General features: G+C 42.6%; 1 pseudogene; it reads right to left on the minus strand.

The window, feature by feature from the left end:
• Window positions 1-22,220: 22,220 nt before the first annotated feature.
• Window positions 22,221-22,529, minus strand: LOC114208795 (U6 snRNA-associated Sm-like protein LSm3 pseudogene; annotated as a pseudogene).
• Between the last annotated feature and the right edge of the window lie 1,530 nt (window positions 22,530-24,059).

The following is a 24,059-nucleotide window of genomic DNA, read 5'->3' on the forward strand; positions in this document are numbered from 1 at the left end:
AAGAGGAGAAACTTTAACTTCACATTAGGAAGAGGTTTATTGGATTTGGGTGAGAGGAAAGGAGACAGGAGGGCATTTCAAATTAGGAGAATAGCCAGAGAAAATTTCGTAAGGGTGGAGAGGAGGAGCAGACTGACATTTTAAAGATCATAAAGAGATGCTCGTGACAGAAAGTCTTTCTTGGAGAGTAGTAATCATGACCTGTTGCTTCTACTGTCTTTTCATGGCTACTGGATTTTGTGAGCACTTGTTTATTTGCTTGGCTCCAACTCTATAATCTAGACCTACTTCACACTGAGTATATAGATTTTTTGTTAGTGAAAACAATACATTTTGGAGTGGATTATTCATTAATCTACATTGTTAGTGCCATAAATTCATTCTGTATCAATCCAAAATGGGAGAAACTCCAATTCATGACGAAGCAGATTAATTTGACCTATGACGTAAGGTCTACAAATTGTAAAACCAGAACACTTAAATTTCTTAAGCATTGAGATTTATGAATAAAGTAGAATACCATGACTAAAGCCTGCCCATACCTCTTGGGATTTAAAGTTCATGTAATCTGGGCGCCTGGGTGGCTCAGATGGTTAAGCGTCTGCCTTCAGCTCAGGTCATGATCCCAGGGTCCTGGGATTGAGACCCGCATCGGGCTCCCTGATCAGCGGGGGCCTGCTTCTCCCTCTGCTTCTCTCTCTCTCTCTCTCTCTGTCTCTCATGAATAAATAAATCTTTAAAAAATAAAATAAAGTTCATGTAATACAAGGTATTAGGATGTTAATAATTCTGACCTCACCAGAGCTGGTTGAGGTGTAGTAAGAACAGCAAGTATATGTATGTTAACTTGAAAAATCTGAGTTGCATGGTTTTTATGGCAACAAATAATATACAACTTATGTCAGAGGTTTGTCATGACATAAAATGGGAAATAAGTCCATCGTCATGGAATCTAGATGTTTAGCTCAGTGGCAAAGCAAAACTCCTAACATAAGAAGAGTGATCAGGCCTCGTGGGAGGGGTACAGGAAACCATCCACCTGAGGAGGAACCTGGGAACTGGGTAGAAGGGCCAAAGTCAGGTTACATGACACATGGGGGAGATACGTGCTAACATTAAGATGGCAGCTAATTAGTCAGGGTAATCTGAGTCATGCTGTGGAACCAACTCCAAATCCTAGGAGCTTAAAACTACAAAGAATATTGGTTGCTCGGCCTGCTTATCTGTCATTGGTCATCTGAAGAGCTCTTTCTGCTTTATCCTCATAGAAAGAGACAGGCTGAGAGAGACTCCCTCTTTGGTTTCCAAGATTTACAAGATGGCTGAAGTAGAAAAAAAGAAAACATGATATTGTGCACTGGCTTTAAAAGTTTTCACCTAGAAGTGCCACACATCACTTCCGGTGACATTACATTAACTGAGCAAGTCAATGACTAGCACACCAATGTGCCCCATATCCTGGCTTCTCATTCCCAGCACTCGTGACATCTGACCTGGATACTTCTTTACCGTGGGGCTGTCCTGTGCATGGTAGGATGGAGCGCAGAATCCAGACACCCTGCTGTCCAAGAAGTGCAGAGCATGGTCACAGAGGGGAATGGGCAAGAGTCAGGGTTGACTCAAAGGCTAGGAGACACCCCCGCCGGCAGCCAGGCCAGGTCTTTCTCTTTAGAACTCCCATGTTGCTGCAGTGCCATTCAGCAAACCTCTACTCAGAGTCTATTCATTTGGATGACCTTGGTCTAATTAGAGGCAAACACAGGCTGACACAGTAGCTGCTCAGTAAATGTTTGTGTAATTAAAGGCACTGTGCTTTGGAACCAGCTAGATTGGGGCGGGGGGCGGGGGAGGATGAAGATGAAAGGAAACTCATTTTCCATTTGGCGTACAAAAGGATGTGGAATCTATACATTTACTCTTGCTGTCTCTTGAAACCTCATTGAAATGATAGTGGAGGGAGTTTTTAAAAGACATTAACCCCCAAGAACAAGGAGCATGGGATGGGAGAGAGCAGCAAGCACATTTTGGAAGCTGGAGAAATGGCTGGTAAAGGGGCTTCAGAAAGCCAAAAAAAGCTGAATTCTAAGCTGGCAGTGCGGAAAATAAAGACCCAATCTGATTTATAATACAGAATGAATGCTTAAAAGATTCCAAAACTGGCAGCAACAGGCACCTTTGAAACTGAAGGCTAAAAAGAGGTTCCTACAGGAAAGAGGCTTGCCTGAAAGTCTGTTGAACAATCAGTCAGCTGCATAGATCTGCCCCACTATTTGCTCATTCTGGTGGAAGACTCAGGGTTTTTCTCTGAAGATGGTCTCTGGATTAAGGACAGGAGTATTGAACTGAAAAAGGTGAGAGGATGAAGTTAACCCAAGCATGCTGAACCCTCCTGCTCTCCTCCTCTGGGGTACTGGCAACATAGCAACCAGGCCAACATCTTCCCGGCAGGAGACTGGCAGAGTCTGCGGCAAAGACAAGAGTCTGTTGTGAATGAAGAATCTCACCAGTGAGGAAGAAACACCTGAAGACACAGATGATATCAGGCTTTCCAATTAAATGGTCCAACCAGATCATCCTATAGTGAGGTTAATGGGTGAGAAACCCCAAGCATGTCCCAGAGCTTTCTAAGAACGTTTTAGTCCCAACTCTTACATTTGAGTCGACAACCAAGGATTATTGACTGCCAGGAAAAAGCCTCAAACAAGACAGAGACCTAAACAAACAAACAAAAAAGCAACTAGAAGGAAACATAAACTATATAGGTAGATGAAAACTTATTTTTAAAAGTCAATCGGGGGGTGCCTGGGTGGCTCAGTTGGTTAAGCGACTGCCTTCTGCTCAGGTCATGATCCTGGAGTCCCGGGATCAAGTCCCACATCGGGTTCCCTGCTCGACAGGGAGTCTGCTTCTCCCTCTGACCCTCCTCCTTCTCGTGCTCTCTATCTCTCATTCTCTCTCTCTCAAATAAAGAAATAAAATCTTTTAAAAAAAGTAAAATAAAGTAAAATAAAATAAAAAATAAAAATCTATCAATATTCTTACAGAGTTAAGGAAGATACTGTAACCATGAAACAAGAACAGAATGTTATTAAAGGAGAACATTCAGAGAACAAAAATATTTGCTAGAAATTTAAAATATGAGGGCATAAATCTAAAATTCAATAGAAGGGTTAGAAAATCAAGCTGGAAACATTTCTCAGGTAGCGGAACAAAAAAGAGCTGGGAAGGGGAGGAAAAAATATGATAAAATTAGAGAATTATTGCAAGATGTCTATCATTTGAATAATAGAACTTCTAGAAAAAAAAGAACAGAAAAAAAAGGAACGATATCATCAGTGAAATAATTCAAGACAATTTCTCAGAGCCGAAGGACATGAATTTCCAGATTGAAAGGGCCCATCAAGTGCCCAGAACAATGTTGCAGATAGAACCACAACCAAGGGGCGCCTGGGTGGCTCAGTCGTTAAGCGTCTGCCTTTGGCTCAGGTCATGATCCCAGGGTCCTGGGATGGAGCTCCGCATCAGGCTCCCTGATCAGCGGGGGGCCTGCTTCTCCCTCTCCTTCTGCCCCTCCCCCCACTTCTGTGCATGCACGTGAGCACTCTCTCAAATAAATAAAATCCTTAAAAAAAAAAAAACCATAACCAAGGCACTGCATCGGGAAGTGCAAAAACACTTGGGACAAAGATGAAACCTTGAAACTTTCAGAGGGCAAAAGCAGATCACAACACAAGCAATGCTGGAAGCTAGAAAGATATGAAGCAGTGTCTTCACAGTTTTAAGATAAAATTATTTTTTAAAACTAGCATTATGTTCTCAGACAAACCATAAATTGTGAGGATACAATAAGGAAATTGTTGGAGTATAAGGTCTCAAAAAATTACCTCCCAAAGACACTTTGACTGGAAATTACTAGTGGTATGCTGTGGAATATGATAGCTACTTGCCATGTGTGGCTATTTAAATTTACAGTCATTGCAATTAAATATAATTTAAAAATTCATTTCTTAGTCGCACCATTCACATTTTATATTCTCCATTGTCAGTTGTGGCTGCTGACTACTTCATTGGGCTGTGTAGGTAGAGAACATACACATCACTGCAGGATTTCTGTTGGATACTGCTACGCTAGAGGATGTGCTCCCCCCAGATAAGTGAATTAACCAAGAGAGAGAAAGACGTGAACATGGAGGGAAGAAAACATTGATCCAGCTCAGCAGGAAGTCTGCCTGTCCTTCCGCCTCTGCCTCCCCCACCCCCCTCAGCCACTCACGCACTCTTCCCCCAAATAAATAAATAAAATCTTTCAAAAAACTACAACTTGTTAATTTTGTTAATTGCATGCCTTGAGAGGCGATCCATGCAATTGGAAAAATGGTTGAAGTTGATTAGTGATAAGTACATAGAAAACAAAACAAGAAAACAAACAGGGCACTATACCCAGCAGGGTTTAATGAAACATCAGAGTCATTCACACCTAAGCCTTCCTGCTTTATTATTTTTTTTAAGATTTTATTTATTTGCGAGAAAGAGAGAGAGAGAGAGAGCAGGAGCATACGCGCTGGGGGAGGGGCAGAAGGAAAGGAACAAACAGACTCCCTGCTGAGCAGGGATCCAGATTCGGGGCTCAATCCCAGGACCCCGGATTCATGATCTGAGCTGATGTTTAACGGACTGAGCCACCCAGGTGCCCCTAAGCCTTCCTGCTTTAAACAAGATTTCTTTGGCTGCCTCATTCCCAGGCTCCTCTTTGAGATGAGTCCTCAAGCTCATAGCCAGGGGCAACTTTGGAAGACCAGGGAGGGAGGGAGGGCTTAGGGGAAGCAATCTGATTGGCTGTGAGCGTGTCACGAGCAGAAGCAGATTTATGATGCACAGTAGGCTAACTAATGACCCCCCTGAGGATGCACCTGTCCTCATCTCCAGAATTTGTGAATGTATTACCTTATATGACAAGAGGACTTTGCAGGCGTGATTAAATTAGAGATCTTGAGATGGGGGGGTTATCCTGGATTATTGGGGTGGGCTCCAAATGCAATCCCAAGTGTCCTTCCATGAGAGAAACAGAGGGAGATCTGACTACAAAACGGAGTGTTGGAGGAACGCAGGTGAGAAGGACTTGAGTGATGTTAAATGAATTAACACTAGACTGAGGTGGCTTCAGTGCCTCAGTTGCCTACTTATGCAAACCAAAACCTAAACCTGAAATCCCTCAAAGTTAAGAAATGAAAACCGCAGCGCCTGGGTGGCTCCGTTGGTTAAGCGTCTGGCGTCTACCTTTGGCTCAGGTCATGATCCCAGGATCCTGGGATGGAGCCTTGCGTTTGCTCCATGCTTAGCAGGGAGTCTGCTTCTCCTTCTGTCCCTCCCCCTGCTTGTGCTCTCTCTTAAATAAATAAATAAAATTTATTTTATTTATAAAGGAAGAGGAAGAGAGGAAGACATAAAAACCCAAGGACTGCCCATCACAAACAGCCAGCTAGGCTTTCCCAAATAAGGCAACCATGTAAGCTATAGTCAACCAAATAATTTCCTTGCTTTGCTTCCACATCTTCTTTGTAAAAATCTTGCCCCAGCTGCTCAGTTGGTGGAGCTCTCCTAACCACTCCCCTTTCGGTACTGCCCAATTTGAATTAATTTTTTTTTTCAAATAAACTCTTGATTTTTTTAATATGCTTCAGTTTATCTTTTAACACCAACCATTTCTGGCTTTAAAGATGGAGGGAGTGTCCATGAACCCTGAAATGCAGAAAGCCTCTAGAAGTAGAAAAAGCGAGGTAAGAGAGTCTCCCCAGGTCCTCCAAAAGGAATGTAGCCTGGCCAACACCTTGAGTTTAACCCGGTGGAACTGATTTCAGAATATCTGACCAGAACTGTGAGAATGAAGGTGTGTTTCTTGAAGACACTAAATTTGTGATGATTTGTTATGGACTTAATTGTGTATCCCCCCCCCACCCCGCCCCCTGCCACCAATTCATATGAAGTCCTAACCCTTAGTACCTTTGAATGTGACTATGTGTCCTCTAAAGACAGGACCTTTAGAGAGGTAATTAAGGTAAAATGAGGTGACATTGGTGGCCCTTATCCAGTATGTCCCTATAAGAAGAGATGAGGACAGGAGATGTGCAGGTGCAGAGGAGAGTTCGTGTGAGCACAGGGTGGAGTGGCCATCTACAAGCCAAGGGGAGAGGCCTGAGCAGACACCAGCCCTGCCAACACCTTGACCTTGAACTTCCAGCCTCCAGAACTGTGAGAAAGGAAATTTCTGTTGTTTAGCCACACAGCGTGTGGTATTCCGTTATGGCAGCCTTAGCGAATGAACACAGTTTGCCCTAAGAAAACTAGCTATGCCACTAGGTAGGAGGCGGAATAGAGATAGAATTTTACATGAATTTGAACACCAGTCAATTGTCCATGGGCTGACGGAGGTTACAGAGGTGCTAAGCCCCTGTCCCTAAGCCACCCCTGCCAATGACAGTCCTTGCCATTTTGTTCTTTCTAATTTCCTGTTTAGCCCAGAGTCGTTGGCCACATTGTTCTCAGTTCAGCTTGCATTTTAACCTGCACGATGCTACAATGTCATTTACCCACACTTGCTAAACCCAGATGGGAGAGGTGCTATGGCCAAGAGTCAGGGAGCTTTCCCAAGCCGTCTACCTGGCTGGTGCTCTGCCTGCTTATTAACACCACTCCTTCCTGGGATTATTTTTTGCTTGTCTGGTTTCTCACTGGGTATTTGCTATTCCAGGTTCTTCTGCCTCCACCCCAAACAACCTAGAGCTTTCCTCTTCAAAGTCCTTGAATCCTAAAGAAACAAGATTTTGTGAACTAGTTTTTAAGACACTCTCTCTTTTATCTTCAGCCTCCTGCAGGACAAATTCCATGGCAGGGGACTCTCCTGTCCCTTCAAGTGGGCTTTCAATACCCACAACTGCCCCACAGGCCAAATTTTGCTCTATAGCCTCTGATTTTAATCCTGGTATTTCCTGTTGCCCCGTAACTCTCTATGGCCCTGCTTTTCCCTGTAGGTGAGGCAAAACTTTACCTTTCCCCTCTGAGGGTCTCCAACGGGGCCTGGGAAGGACACTGATATGAGACAGAGTAATAAATTCTTACATGGACATGGGGGCCCCCATAGGAAAACAAAGACCCCAAACAGGTAGTCCCAAGAGCTTACATACTATTAAAGAATAGCAATTATAGAAAAGTAACTAACATATACGGGGAGAGTATAGGAAGATAAGAGTTTTTTTTTTTTAAAGAGTTGTTTTAATAAGGTCTGTTTGTACAGATTTATTTTCGCCTTGACTCCCATCTCTGGTGATAAGAATGTTTCTGTCCTCCTGAGGGAAACTTTCCCCTAGGAGTTTTCGCTCCTGCTTAGAGGGCAACAAGGGGAGGTCAGAGTGTCCTTCCTGAACCTCCTGTTTTTCAAGTGTCTTTAGCTCAGAATAATCTTTATGCCAAGGTGGCATATTTTGGGACGGCATATTTTGCTACCCTTCACCATCGTATTCCCAATTTTGTACCGCACCATTGTCCTTCCTTCCTGCCTATCTCCATCCTTTCTCCCTCACTACTTTCTTCTCCCCTCCCTTCTATAAACATTCATCTTCTGCTTTGTGTGAGGTAGATATTTCTGGTCGGTCACTATTAAACTCACTCATTTACCAGAGTGGTACAACAGAACACTGGCCCTTCTGTTTTCCTCATATAGTAGCTGGGACAAGGGCCATTGTTGCAGTGGGTCCCTAGCTGTTTACTCTCCTTCTTCAATGCTATTGTGGACTCTTTATCATCTAATCATCTATCACGAGGGTGTTTTCCTGGAAGTTTGTCTATTTTTTTTTCCCAGTTGATTTTCCAGGCAGGGACTAGAAGGGTTCCGTACATTTTAGTGTAAGTAAAGGCAAGAAAGTTTGGAAAGGGAAAGAACTAGGGCCATACCTTCTATGATATATTTCTACAGGCAACAGAAAACATTATTAACCATGAATTAAACAATGAAGGCATCTTATTATCTCACTGAATGAGAAGTCTGAAGGAATGCAGACCAGAGCTGGATGAGGGGCTCAGTGATGGCATCAAGAAGCTAGGCTCTTTCTATCTTTCCTTGTCCACCATCTTCCATGTGTTGGTTTTGCATCTTTGTGCTTGAGGCCTCATGACTACAAAATGGTTGCTCCAACTTCCAACATTGAAACAGAGTTCCAAAACAGGAAGCAGTGGAGGAAGGGCAGCAACTAACAATAAAAGAACTTGTCCTCAAATGCCTCCCCATAAAGAAAACAGTTTTGCAAAAGATTCTGTCTCATATCTCCTTATAGCTCCTTGACCAGAACTGGGTCACATGACTGCCTCTAGCTGTAAGGATGGTCAGGTAAGTAGGGATCTCACTTTTCAGTTTCCCTGGAGGAAGTAACTCAAGGAAGACAGAGACTGGGATGGCTGTGTGTTAGCCATATGTATTATAACTGACCAATCAACCATACATATTACCACTCTTGAGACTCAAAGGCTCTTCCATCACAAACATTCTGAACTTTACCTCTATTCAAAGTCCTTAAGGGATCAGAAGATAGAAGACATGATAAAATTGGAGGAAAGATGTCTCAGGCATTGCCCAATTCCTCTCCTTACACATTTGCCCAAGTCCTACCTCAATATTTTGTGCCCAGAGCTACCTGGTTGGGGTGCTTTGTTTAGCAGTGCTAAGGCTGTGCATATGCTCTGGGGACCCTGGATGGCTGCCATGGGGATCAATGTTCTCCTGTGCTTGGGCCCTTATTTATCAGGCAGAACCCCACTGGGGTCTGTGAATCTATGAAGACACTGGCCGCGTTCTGTGAGTCCATCATTCCTGAAATATAGACTCCGTCTCCAGTCCAAGCAGAAATGGTCTCAAGGATTCACGTAATACACATAAATCAATTCAAGTATTAGACAAGAGCTAGTGAACATTTACTAGAAAAGAGAGATTACATGTCTTGTGACCATTTTGGCCCCAGATGGTCGTCAGAAGGAAGGCTCTAGAGGCAAAGGCTTGTCCTAAAAAATATCCAGCAGACTTCTTTTTCCCCCAAGATTATTTATTTATTTATTTATTTATTTATTTGTCAGGGAGAATGAGAAAGAGAGAGAGAGAGAGCACAAGCAGGGGGAGCTGCAGGCAGAGGGAGAAGCAGGCTCTTCGCTAAGCCAGGAGCCCGATGTGGGGCTTGATCCCAGGACCCCAGGATCATGACCTGAGCCGAAGGCAGATGCCCAACCAGCTGAGCCACCCAGGAGCCCCTCCAGCAGACTTTGAAAAGGAGGAAGAGAAGAGCATAAACCTTGAGGAGGTGTTAATAGGTATCACCAAGACTGCACAAACATCATCCTGTGGTCAGACAGGATAATGGCCTGAGTGACATCAGACCTTTTAGGTTTCAATTGTACAGGATAAAAGAACAATAATAAAAAATGTTTCTCATTTATTTCTGAAGATAATATTGGTGACTCAATCGATAGGGTGGCTTCTACTTATTTTTCCTGTGAAAGCAGTAGATTTCTGTGAGCTGTTCACTCTCTCCCTGTCCCCTCTCTACTAGATAGAAGAGACTGTTCTTTGAGAGGATTGAACAGGGTTACGAGCAGACTGTCTTTGCCCAGAGCAGGTAAGCAGTCGGCCTCCTTTCTAATCCCCTTAAGCCCCTGCTTTCCCTCCATCATGCCAGACCTTGCCTGAGGCTCCTGAGCCTAAAGAGCAGGCTCTGTTTGTCTAGCCCTGGGCTCTCCCTAGCACCTTCTCCAAAATGACCCCTCTCTGGTCTGCCCTCAAGCAGTGCTGTGTCATCTCATGTGCTTCCCAGCCCTGGAGGAGCTTCTTGAGCCCATCTTGGTAAACTCAACCATTTGTCAAGGCCTCTCTCAATTGTCACCTCCTATGTAAATCCTTCTGGGACCACATCCAGCGGGGCAAGTTGTCCTGTGCTCTTTGTGCCATGGTGTCTTATATGCATGATGTGTATGCACTTGAACTTTAGGACTTCAACAGGTGCTATATTTTTTGTGAATATGCATGTCTCTCTCTGAGACCATGAACCCTTCCAGATCAGAGACTGAATCTCAATCATGATGATTATAGTACTTTCCCCAGAGAAGGCTTGCCCACTAGAGATTTGGTGGGTGAAGAAGTAAATGTCTCTGTGCTAGAGAAATTAACCCATGTCAAGGCTTGATTACAGTGTGATTTGATCCCAAATTTTTTTTTAAGTTAAAATAGGAGTATCCTGCTATTAATGATCACTTCATCACAAAACAATGGTTTTGAAAAGGAAAAACAATGTTAGAGGACTTACACTACCCAATTTCAAAATTTACAATTAATTAAGACTGTATAATATTTATGTAAAGGTAGAAAAAGAAATCAATGGAACAGAAAGGTGCCAAAACATTTCAACGATATTTATCTTCACCAAGTGACACGAGGACAAATGCATATCTGTATGCAAAAAAAAAAAAAAAAAGGAAAGGAAAGGAAATTTAGGCACTTACCTCCACCATGCACAAAGGATTACAGACCAAATGTAAAAGTGAAAAGGAAAAGACTTCTAGAAGAAAACATAGGAGAAAGTTTTTGTGACCTGGGTTTAGGAAAGGGTTCTTAGATACAGCACTAAAATCATGAGCCATTAAAGAAAAAATTTTGATATATTGAAATTTATTAAGTTAAAAACATTTATGTTTCAAAAGATACCACGAAGAAAATGAAGACAAGCCTAGGAGAAAATATTTGCAAATCATATATCTGATAATAGACTTGTATCCACAATATATAAAGAACTCTAACAATTCAATAAGAAGACAAACAACCCAATTAAAAAGTGAGCAAAATACTTGAATAGATTTTTCACCGAAGAAAACATACAAATGGCTGATAAGCACATGAAAAGATGCTCAACACAATTAATCATTATGAACATGGGAATTAGAGCCCCTTTAAGATGCCACCTCATACCCACTAGGTTGGCTATAATAAAAAGAGACAATACCAAGTACATAGAGAAACTGGAACCCTCATACATTGCTGGTGAGAATAGAAAATGGGACTGCCATTTTGGGAAATAATTTTCACAGCTTGTAAAAAAGTTAAACATAAACCTACCTAGCAAATTTACTGAAGAAATCTACCCAAGAAAAATGAAAACATATGTCCACACAAAGACTTGTGCATAAATGTGCAGAACAATATTATTCATGATAGCCCCAAACTGGGTATCAATCCAAATGTCCATCAACTGGTGAATGGATAAACACAAGTGCTATATCCATACAATGGACTGCTATGCACCCATCAAAAGAAATACAATAATGGTACATGCTACAACTTGGATGAATCTCAAAAACATGATGCTAAGTAAAAGAAGCCAGACACAAAAGACCAAATAATGGGTGATTGATGATGACATTGGACAGTTGATCATTTTTGAAGCTGGGTGGTGAATATGTGGGGTGAACTATTTTCTATAATTTTGTATATGCTTGAAATTTTCCTTTATAAAAATTTTTTAAAAGCTCCCAGTCACTGTTTTTCAATTATGTTTCAGAACTATGAAATCCATTTCAGACTTTATCTATCGTCACTCACTACTTTCATTGTTATTTCCTTTCTCTCCTCCCTTGACCTGGCCTATAACACATTCAGAAACATGCACATGTACAAGCGTGCTAGGCTCCCCATCTTAGTTCTTCTCAGCTTAGAAGTGCTCATCACTCTTCTAGGTCATTTCTCTCTCAATGCCACCTTCCCTCACCTTCTCTTGCTTGTTTTTCCCAGAGGGGGTCCATGCACCTTTCCAGACACCATCTGCTCACACTTGACCCAGATGATAGTTTCTGCTGCTTAGCCTGTATCTGACTCAGTTGTCCATTTCTATCTGGTTGGGAGCTCTACAACCTTCAACTGTGTTTTTGAAAATCATCCCAGTGAGCTTCTTCTACACTTTAGAACTGCCATACTTAAGCTTTCTTCCATTTATATAAGGACATCTACTGGGCCAGGTTTTCTTATTATATGTGTATCCTTTGGGGGAATGGGTATTTTATGGCATTTTATGAGCATTTTGTTCCCACCATTTTATACATATGCTCCCAAGGATAAGTGTCAGACTCTAACTCTATTGAGCAGATACAATGTTTACCCTGATGAAAAAATCGATAACTCTTGCTTGTGATAGGTGCTTTGGATGCAAATTCTCATTTAATTTATGCTTCACAACAACCCTAAGAAATAGAGTTTTTATCTCCATCTAATGGATAATAAAATGGAGGTCTGGGGGGGTCGAGTAAGTTTTTCTTGAGATATACAGGCAGTAAGCAGCTGAGACAGGAGGGAACTCAAACTTGTTGGATACCTAAGTCTAGGCTGACAACACAGACTACTCTGCTTTCTTATCAGCCTTGAGTGGGACCCACCCGAACACTGGGGATTTGGAATGAAGAGGAACCAGAAACACTAATGTTAGCACCTTATCTGTCTATTCTACTCTTCAACTCGTAGAAGGACTGAAGAAATGGCTGGGCAGCATTCTACAGGGATGGGCAGCCCAAAACACCCAGCTAGGGGTAGGAAGACACAGCTGTGGTTTGAACTCAGGTTTCCATGACTCCTTCTGCTGTAACTTGCTGTCTCTCGAGGAGTTATTTGAAATGTGAATGGGATAAAAAAAAAAAAAAAAAAAAGAAAAGAAAAGAAATGTGAATGGAATAGTCAAAACATGGACCTGAAAGACAACCTTGGGGGCACCTGGGTGGCTCAGTCGTTAAGCGTCTGCCTTCGGCTCGGGTCATGATCCCAGGGTCCTGGGATCGAGTCCCACATCGGGCTCCCTGCTCTGCGGGAGGCCTGCTTCTCCCTCTCCCGCTCCCCCTGCTTGTGTTCCCTCTCTCGCTGTGTCTCTCACTGTCAAATAAATAAAATCTTTAAAAAAAAAAAAAGACAACCTTGGCCATTAAGATCTAGATTCCTTGTCTGAAGGGGAGGAGATTCTGGCAGACTCTGATAATCCTGCTAAAAGGGCCAGCCCTAGTCCCAGGCAGAATAACCGTTAGGATGATTTCAGAATTTCATTCAAAATAATTTTCTAGATACATCCTCATGAGATTCCAGAATAATAAGAATAGAGAGACAATCCTGAAAGCTCCTAGAAAGAAAAAAACAAAATTACTTAGAATGAAAGTCATAGTGATATTGAGATGATTTTATCCACAACACTGGATGGTAGATGTCAGTGGAACAATTCCTTCAAAGTCTTAAACCTAGAACCTAAAATTCAGTACTCAGTCAGACTATCAATTATGTGACATGTATCCCTTTGGAAGAAAAAAATATTTGTAAATATAATAAAAGAAAATGAATTTTCTATTGATACTTAAAATCTTCCTGTGGCACATTTTTATTTTTATTTTATTATTATTTTTTTAATTTAAATTTTACTTAGTTAACATGCAGAGCAATATTGGTTTCTGGAGCAGAATTCAGTGATTCATCACTTCCATAAAACTTCCAGTGCTCTTCATGGTACAGGTTAAAGACATAAAACCACTGTTCCTTCTCTATGGATGGAATCTCACTATTTTTTTCAAGTGGAGAATATTTATATTATCTAATTATGTATTATTTATACTTTTTATATATACTTTTTTATTTATACTATTTATATATATACTTTATATAATTATAATATCATAAATGCTGCTTATTGGCTCTTGATTTTCTTTTTTTTTTAAAGATTTTATTTATTTATTTGAGAGAGAATGAGAGAGAGAGAGAGAGAGAGAGCACATGAGAGGGGGGAGGGTCAGAGGGAGAAGCAGATTCCCTGCTGAGCAGGGAGCCTGATGCGGCACTCGATCCCAGAACTCCAGGATCATGACCTGAGCCGAAGGCAGTCGCTTAACCAACTGAGCCACCCAGGCGCCCGGCTCTTGATTTTCAAAATTGACCTACAGACACATACTGAAAGGGATCATAATGTTATAACTCTTCACATCATAAAAATAATGCCATAGCTGGCAAAAGGTGGAAGGAGGGAGATTAGAGAATGGTGGGGGGATGTTATTGAATGGAGAGAAAGAGATACTATTTACAGTTGAAAGATTAAGAAATAGAGATCTAATTCTACTATTTTAAGGTGTAAGTTTTGAGAGACTGATTATAGAAATGGACAATGGCCAGACCAATGTAAACATAGAAATTGGATCCACAACCTGCTGCCCAGGTAACCAAGCCTTTATTTATGATAAGGAAGCCAGCCCCTGTAAGTCAAGCTTGCAGGAAGTCAGATTCCTATCTCTAGTGATAATTCAGGATGCTACACAATAACTTCTGTACCAGTCAGCCCCAAATGGCCAGGACAATTAACAACTGATAGCTTCCCTAATTTTCGCCCCCTCTTCAATTTAAGACCAACCAGAAGAAGCCAAACACATCCCTGACCAAATACATAGGATGCTCCACTTCTAGTTGGCTCACCTACAGTTCCCCAGGCGAACAGCCCCCAAACAGGACACTTCTGAAGCCATCTCTTTTTTCCACTATAAAGCTTTCCTATTCCTCTGCCTACCTTTGACTCTCTGCCAAAATGCAAGGGATGGTGGCTGACTCCCTTGCTATATCAAAGCTCAGAATAAATAGCCTTTGCTTTTCTCATTTGGTTAGTCTTCACTTATTTCCACAGTTGACTCACAGAAGGATCAAAAGATAAAAATATAATAAAACTTTGGTGAAGGAGGAAAAGGAGTAATGGCAAAGTAAATTCCTCATTTTCGTGATGAGAAGTCAAGAGACGCTTTTTAGAGCGATAAATCAGGAAACAGGGGCATATCATATTATTTAGAGTTACAGGGGTACTTCCTCATGATTTATAAGAGCCAATAGTCAAAAGCAGCTCTCCTGAGGAGGGAACACAGAATGGGGGAACGGCAGGGGGATGCTTTCTTTTCACTCAAGAGCCTTCAACAACATTTTAACTTTTGTTTTCACATTGATTCGTTACTCTTATAACAAATACGTTTCTGGATTGTTGCCTTTTATTTCTCTGGATAAACAACTTACATTTCTTTCTTTATTTGAGAGAGCATGAGCAGGGGGAGGGACAGAGGGAGAGGGAGAAGGAGAATCCTCAAGCAGACTCCCTACTGAGTGGGAGCCCCATGCAGGGCTTGATCCTAGGACCCAGAGATCATAACCTGAGCCAAAATCAAGAGTCAGCTGCTTAACCAACTGAGATACCCAGGCACCCCACATCTTACCTTTAAAATGTAGATGCACCTAAGGAAGTCAAAGTCCTTCGCACTGACCTTGTTAGGGAAGACCCAGGCAACGGGAAAGACATGAAGTCAGAAAGTGGGTAGTCCCAGGTGCTGACTAGAAGGGAAGGGGTGAGGTGTTGCCGGATGGACATGGTGTTGGGCAACAATGGTAGGCATGCAGTCATGGTCATGTGGAGGGGTATCAAGACATTCAAACAGGGGTGCCTGGGTGGCACATTTGGTTGAGCATCTGACTCTTGGTTTGGGCTCAGGTCATGATCTTGGGGTCATGGGATTGAGCCCTATATCGGGCTCTGCGCTCAGGGTAGAGTCTGCTTGAGATTCTCTCTCCCTCCACCTCTACCTCTCCCACCTGTGCTCACTCACTCTCTGAAATAAATAAATCTTAAAAAAAAAAAAAAAAGCCATTCAAACATTTCCACTCTACACTTTTCCTGGGGATATTTGTTACCTAGTCCAGTGACAGGCATGCAGGGTCAGACCCACGGCAGTGACTGCAACTGAAGAAGGAGTGAATCTGCAGAGACAAGGTTAAAACAAGCGAGATTCCGTACCAGGCAGTGACACAGGAATTGATCTGAAATTTTCAAATAAATGAGTTTTAAGAAAAAAACGTTAATCTACTTTCACTTAACGGTCTAAAATAAAACCATCTATTCTACTTTATATTTGCTAAAATTGTGATTATTTAAGTGTCTTTGATTATTTCCCTTTATATCATTTGTGGGGGTGGGGTAGATGATGAATACTTGAGTAGCCTCTGAAATGTTCCTTGCAGCTCTAACCTAATAATTGTGTTGGTGTTAAGAGCTGACTAAGGAAGAGGAAGTCACAAAAAGCTCCTGGATTGTTGAAGATGCCATTGGGCTTGCTCCTTGCTGGTTAACACGGAAGGAAGGACCCCGTGTGGGTAGATTGTTATCTTTTCAATACCCCCAAGCGGTTGCTTGTTACAGTGCTTTGAGAGTGGTGTTGAAAATACAATGTAAGTGGGGCGTCTGGGTGGCTCAGTCATTTAGCATCTGTCTTCAGCTCAAGTCATGATCCCATGGTCAGGGGATCGAGCCCCGCATCGGGCTCACTGCTCAGTGGGAAGCCTGCTTCTCCCTCTCCCACTCCCCCTGCTTGTGTTTCCCTCTCTCGCTGTGTCTCTCTCTGTCAAATAAATAAATAAAATCTTAAAAAAAAAAAACAATGTAAGTGGTCACACCCAGGAAAGGCTCTGCATACCAACGCAGCAAACTTAACTGCCTCAAAACTAAGACTGTATTTTTAGCACTGGGTATAGAGCTGCGAAGGACCAATCACTTCTGTTCTGTATGATTCTTAAACTAGGATTCATACAAATATACATTCATCCCTGGCACCATTGCCCTTCGGGATGCACCAAAGCCCATGCCATGAACAACTTGCAGCCCTTTCTAGTTCCCGTGGCTGTTGATGCTCTGGTGTCCATTGCCCCATGCCACTGCCCAGGAGCCTGGCAGGATCTCACCAGGCTTGGTCTCTTGGATCTGGGATGCCTGCTACGGCCATTCTCGACAACTCTCAAGAAGTATATTGAAAACATAGCCGCTTTAGAAGGTGCGTGGTAGAAAGAGAACAGGTTTGGTTACCAACTCACTGGGATCTTCACCAAATCACTGAACTTCCCTTTGCCTCACTGGTAAAATTCTACCAGGACTTTCTACTCAGTCCTCACTCCCATGCCCACAGCTTTCCTGGTATACTTCATAATTGGCTCATAAATCTTGGATGTCAAAGAAGCATAGAATCCCAAAGGTGGAAAGAAATATAATTGAAGTTATACAAATAAAACTTAAGGCTGAGGACTACATGGAAGTTTCTATTCCTAGCTCTCTGGAGTGATTTTTGGGAATTCAGTGGACATTTGTTGACTTTGCTGCCGGTAATAATCTTTTACTGTCGTTTATTGTTTTTTTTTTTTAAAGATTTTATTTATTTGATAGAGAGAGACACAGTGAGAGAGGGAACACAAGCAGGGGGAGTGGGAGAGGGAGAAGCAGGCTTCCCACTAAGCAAGGAGCCTGATGCCGGGCTCGATCCCAGGACCCTGAGATCATGACCTGAGCCGAAGGCAGACGCTTAACGACTGAGCCACCCAGGCGCCCCTCGTTTATTGTTTTGATTATACTGTTGTTCTGTTTTACTATTCTCACTCTCTTTTCAACAACTAGAATCTGTGGCTAATTTAACAGAATTTCTAAAAGATCTAGATCAAATACAACACAAAGACTGCTTTCTTAGAAAAGGCAAGTGAGAAAGTTATGGTTAACCAGGTAATTTGGATGGGGACTGATACCAATTCTTAGACGTTGTTGGAAATTTAAGGAAGCAGTTTTGTTAAGTTTATTCTTTTTTTCCCCCATGACAAATTTCTGTGGATTACATTACATTTGTGTATAGATCTGTCTGACTCAGGGAATTGGTGTCATGATTTAAAAACCAAGATCCACCCCAGCAAAATGAATACCCTGCCCCTTGCCTTTGCAAAACACAGCTCAGTCTTAATTCAGAGTCTCACATGAATGCATGATGGGCAGGACCCAAATTAATCATGGGAACCTAGCTTTGAATGTCATTTTCTGCTTTCTGGCCTCTGCTGTATTGGAAGACACACTGGTTGAGAGTATGAAGAGTATTTTTTTTTTTAAGATTTTATTTATTTATTTGAGACAGAAAGAGAACACAGAGGGAAAGTGAGAGGGGAGGGAGACTTCCTGCTGAGCAGAGTGCCCCATGCGGGGCTCCATCTCAGGACCGGGAGATCATGACCTAAGCCAAAGGCAGATGCTTAACTGGCTGAGCCACCCAGGTGCCCCCAGAGTATGAAGAGTCTTTTTTTTTTTTAAAGATTTTATTTATTTATTTGAGAGAGAGAATGAGAGACAGCACGAGAGGGAAGAGGGTCAGAGGGAGAAGCAGACCCCCCTGCTGAGCAGGGAGCCCAATGTGGGACTCGATCCCAGGACTCCAGGATCATGACCTGAGCCGAAGGCAGTCACTTAACCAACTGAGCCACCCAGGCGCCCAAGTATGAAGAGTCTTAAGCAAGCAAGGCAGCCCACAGCCCACCACTCCCTGTCTGGGCTAGAAACTCAGAGATGGATATGGCATTCACCTGTCACTGAAGATGCCCAGTCCAGTTCAGGTGATTATCCTGTAAATATGTAACTATGTTTCTGTGTGAGATGCCATGAGAACACACAGGAGGGAACAAGTCACTGCCACGGGGAGCCATAGAAAGTTCTAGAAACCAGGAGGTGACATCTGCAACCTGAGTCATGAATGTGAGGGGAAGGTGTGGAAGGAGTATGATAAAGGATGTGAGACATGCAGGGACTTCGGCAACCACTGCTGGGGGAGGAAGGGAGCAGCAGGAACATGCTTGGCTGAATGCTGACCACGCCCAGGGGCTGAGCAGAGGAAGACATTGTGACCAACACGGGAAGCTCTGCTCTTGCACTACCCAGCTGCAGGGGAGCCGAGTGGAAGCTGTGTGGTGGTGAAGAGCTAAGGGCTCGAGTCCAGCTCTGCCACTTACTATTTGGGGTCAAGTTACTTAAACTCTCTAAGTTTCAATTTTCCCCCTTCAGCCTCACATACAGGTGGGACCTTCTAGGTTCAATTAGTACCACATGGAGCTACACCCGCCCTCCCTCTGCTTAACCCTAGTGTCCTGCCTGCGTTCACTTTGATGGAGCTCTCCCCAGATTGGAAAAAGCAGACAGCCTATAGCCATAAACGGGAAGCAGGCCAGATGCCCTGCTTCCTTGCAGCTTTTTAACACATTTCTAGATATTTCTAAAGCTGCCTCCAGCCTATTCCTTGAGGGGGAGGAAGAGAAAATGAGGATCTTAGCATCTGCCTTCCCCTCTACCTTCCCTGTCCTCTTACTTCTCCCCATATTCTACTGGGGTGGAAGGGACAGACTTTCTCCTCTCCCCTATATATCGATGGGAAACCTTTAACCTAAAACCCTATGGTGCCAAGGGCCAGGCTCTTGGTATTCTCTTGGAGGAGACAAAAGAAAATGTGAATCATACTTCTCAACAAAGTGTGGTTTGTAACAGGACGTATTTGGGCAAAAAATCCCATTTCAGATGCCAGAACCTGAATACCACCTCTTTCTACACTCCTGTTTTAACACCCCCTCCACCAGTTAGAATCCCACCACCCTCTCCCCCGGAAATGCATATATAGACAGCACAAAGATGCAAATGAGGAAAGCACCATCTTGTTTCTTAAAAATATTAATGTTACAAGCTCAGAACTTTCTTGCTGTGATGGGATTTGATAAGGAGGCGCCCTTGAAGTGTGAGTGGAGAACACAGCATTGCGGGGAAGCAGGAAGAAGGAAGAAGCAAAGACTGAGTGTTTCAGGGAACATGGAAGGCATCTGGAGCTTCCATGACAGTCTGACTCAGGGCAGGCATGGCAGACACTTTCTGATCTCTCCTGCCTTCCATGGAGGGGAAAAAAAGCAAGTTCAAACACCAACCAAGTCGCTGCCCACACTTGCCCAGCGGACCTGCTTGCTCCCTCAATATGAGCTTTCCCTTCAGCCACATTGCTGTCTGCATCTTTGCTGGCCCCCTCAGTTTCCTGACCATGTGCATTCTGAGAGATTTTTTTTAAAAAGACTTTTACTTTTTTTTAAAGATTTTATTTATTTGACAGAGAGATAGCAAGAGAGAGAGCACAAGCAGGGGAGTGGGAGAGGGAGAAGCAGGCTCCCTGCTGAGCCGGGAGCCTGACTTGGGACTCGGCATCCCAGGACCCTGAGATCATGACCTGAGCTGAAGGCAGACGCCTAACGACTGAGCCACCCAGGTGCCTCTGAAAGGCTTTTAAAGATTTCATTGTGGACAATTTCAGTAGGTGTTGAATATAGTATACCGAGCCCCCATGTACTCATCATCAGCTTCAACAATGATCAACTCTTTGCCCATCTTGTTTCATCTGTAACCCCCTATTCCTACTCTCCCTGCCTCCAGGTCACCCCAGATTCCAGGAGATCACAGCATCTCTGAGGCCTTTTTAATATCCCCTATGGCAATCTGCCACCTCACCTAAAATGCATGAGCCCCTCACTCCAAACCTGGACAAGATTCATAAACAGTTCTGGGTAGCTCAGAGTTTTGAACTCTGATTCCATTCCTGTGTCGCATGTCTCCAGGAACTGTGCATGAATCTTTAGTAATGAGAAGAGCAATCCCATAATTTATCCACTTTAACAAATAAGTCAGTGTCCCAATGACTTTAAAAGAAGTTAAGTGCTTCTAAAGCATATTAAAGTAATCAAAGGCTGCTTCTCTGCAGTAGTTAAAATTCCTGCCCTTCTCCCCCCCTACTTCCCCTGTGCTATTTACCTAATTAGTTTGCTTGATGAAATATACATATTTTTGGTAAGGTTTTCTTGAAGTGGAGAGAAAGTATGTATAACTCAAACCCGTTTTTCAGCTCTAATTAATTGGGAAGACTAAGATGGCAAGAAAAATCAAAGGATGACTGTTTCCTTTTGCAGATGGACTTGAAGTTGCCCCTGCACAGGGACACATTTTATTAGATAAGATTACAGTCTCAGCTCTTTCTAAAGGCCTTCTCCAGCAGAAATTGTAACATGAGATTCAGTAACAAAAGCCTGTACTCTCATTTCTCATAATGGAAGAAGTGGCTAAATCTTCACCCCTCCCTCAGGCATTTGTTTGGCATAAGAACTCCAGAGGCTTGCTTTTTGTTGCAACACTCCAATATTGCTAGCGTACTCACTTTGTAATGACTGAGTTCAGACCACAGGCTACCGCAAAATATGGCCCCTTGGCATATTAAATATATTAAGCTTAAGGAATATGAGAAAGGACAGGTGCAGGAAGGACTGTATGACATTCCCCTGATGCAGGTCATAGACCCTCAGGTGAGAGGCACCCTCCCTGTATGTACTTGGAGGAAAGGAGCATCCCTTTACCTCCCAGAACAGGAGATGCCAAGAGGAATCCAAATGAACAGGCTTTGCTAAGTTTCCTCAATTTACTCCATTTAGCTCATGCCTATTTGTCCTATCACATTTTCCCACCACTTCCCACTCTTCATCTAACCTAGTATAAAACACTCGGGATGAACCAGTTCTTCGGGTCTTCATTTCTGTAGGAAGGCTCCAGAATCACGTGAAACTGACATGAAATAAATGCGTATGCTTTTCTCTTAGTACCCTGTCTTTTGTTACAGAGCCCCAGCTGAGAACCTAGGTGGGTACAAGGAAAAGAGATTTTCCCCCTCCCCTACAGTAGTTTGTATCTAGGTTCTGTATATAACCCTTGCTAGCCTAATTGTAAGCTGTCCCTGTATCTTTGCTATTGGCTAATGTCTAGGCAGGTGAGCTGGCCTAAGTGTTTAGTGTTGAAATATGACATATTCCCAAACAGCCTTGTAGGTTTAAGTGTTGAGTGTTGCCAATATTTTGACAGACAGTCAACAGTTTTCCAATATATATTTGCAGGCAAATATTTTTATTATTAATATTGCATGGAATAAAATGTAAGGTTGCATTAGTGCAACAATAGTGATGACTTTATGTATTCATATGTACCATGTGGAAGAGTTACATTTTCTCTCCCTTTAATTAATTAATTAATTAATTTATTTATTTATTTATTTTACATCTTGGTGATCACATTTATTGAAAGGGTTGGAAAAAAATTAAAATGCCCTTTAGCTTAAGAATTTGTGAGTTATCTGCAAATCAACCTATTTCAGGAGTGGAAGAATCCTTGGTAATTTCTTAATATCAAAATTTATGCAGGTTTCTCTTTTGAATGTCTTCTACATTTAAAGAGGCAATCATACAAAAGCTCCTATATTCCATACATGATAAATCCTTTGTTTCAGCCAACTCTTAATGGAGGGGCAACTAGTACACCACCACCTCCCTGGACAAAAAACATGGGAATATTCCATTTTGTTGATTTGTGTATCTTTTCATATGTTTCCTCCTCAATTTCTATAGTAGTCTTGGTTTCTTCCGCATCCCCCATTATCATATTTAAATGCCGATCATAAGCATGTAATCTGCCTCGGAGCTCTTTGTCATTTCTCATTTTCACATGAATTTGCTCATCCAGGCTGAGCCTGTTGAGATCCAGGGGCTCTTCTACAGTATTGGTAGTTTGTCGCTTGTCCACGTCATCTACCATGTTTCAAATCTTGCACTCTTTTCTTTCTTTCTTTTTTTTTTTAAAGATTTTATTTATTTATTTGACAGAGAGAGAGACAGAGAGAGCAGAAACACAAGCAGGGGGAATGGGAGGGGGTGAAGCAGGCTTCCTGCCTAGCAGGGAGCCCGATGTGGGACTCGATCCCAGGACCCTGGGATCATGACCCGAGCCGAAGGCAGATGCTTAATGACTGAGCCACCCAGGCGCCCTCTTTTATTTCTTTTTTAAAGATTTATTTATTTATTTATTTGAGAGAGAGAGAAAGAAAAAGAGAGAGAGCACGAGCAGGAGGGGCAGAGGGAGAAGAAGAGAGAATCTCAAGCAGACTCCCTGCGGAGTGCGGAGCCCATGTAGGGCTTCCTTTTATGACCCTGAGATTACAACCTGAGCTGAAACAAGAGCCAGATGTTTAACTGACTGTGCCACCCGGACGCCCTGATTTTCTCTCATTTTATAAGGAATTCTCACTTATTTTTTCACCTAAGATTTTTTTTCAACTGTTATATAAGGGACAATTTCTAAATCTTAACTCCTATTTGCATTTCCTACCATTTAGTGGTTTTAGGGCCAACTACAAATTCGATTCCTGATTATTTTTCTCAGAACTAGGAATTTTTGTAAATGTTTAAGGTAATTGCTAGGAGAGAAAATGGAGGTGATCTAGTGAAGCCCACGTTCCTCATGTAATGGATGGGGAAGCTGGGGCTTCCAGAAATTCACACTGCCAAGAAAGGGGAAGACCAGCTTTACAATCTGCACATTTTTACTGCCATCAACTCTACGAGGCCCCAACATTCTGCTTTTAAAAAATGATTTCTGGGTGATTTCAGCATGATTTTATAGCTCATTTGCCCTTTAGCTAACTTAAACTGGGATTACATGCTAAAATATATTTAGCTTGTCTATGATTTCCTTCCCTTTATGGAAATAAAATGTGAGAGAGTCGGAGTAATTGGAACAATGGAAACTCTGGGGGGTAGAGCCAAACTCAAAACTCTCTGTATTCCCTGAATATTTGCCCTTCAGGGGAGAAAGGATCTGTCCTGTATTTAACTCTGGTCCTTTGTCAGGTCGGGGTGGGGGGCGGCAGTGATATTGGCCACCATCCTCCTTCGTGGCGAAGATGACTTGAGCTGATGCTGAACATTTGGTAAATAGTGATCAGTCGCTGGGTGGTGATGGCAAACAGGAGTGTGTGTGTGTCCTGGGTTCCATGACTGCTTATGATCTAGTGATCATGGACTCTGGTGAAGACAGGACTGGAAGCATCCAGAACGAGTCTCTGGCAGAATTCTCTTATTTTATAGATAAGGAACCTAAGGCTCAGTCAATGATGAGAAATGTATCATGTGGTCCCACCATGCAAGCAAGAGTGGAGAAGAATTGTAGAGTGAGTTGTGGAGATAAGCAAGAACATGGAGTATGAGACACTTCTTACTACTCTTTGGCTGCTCTCTTTATTTTTGTGTTTCTCCACTTAGTGGGTATCTGCCTCCCATGCCACACAGG

The sequence above is a fragment of the Eumetopias jubatus genome, unplaced genomic scaffold (genome assembly GCF_037043125.1).
Source record: "Eumetopias jubatus isolate StellerSeaLion01/CBP00866 unplaced genomic scaffold, mEumJub1_p1.0 scaffold_16, whole genome shotgun sequence".
In the NCBI taxonomy this organism is placed as follows: Eukaryota; Metazoa; Chordata; class Mammalia; order Carnivora; family Otariidae; genus Eumetopias; species Eumetopias jubatus.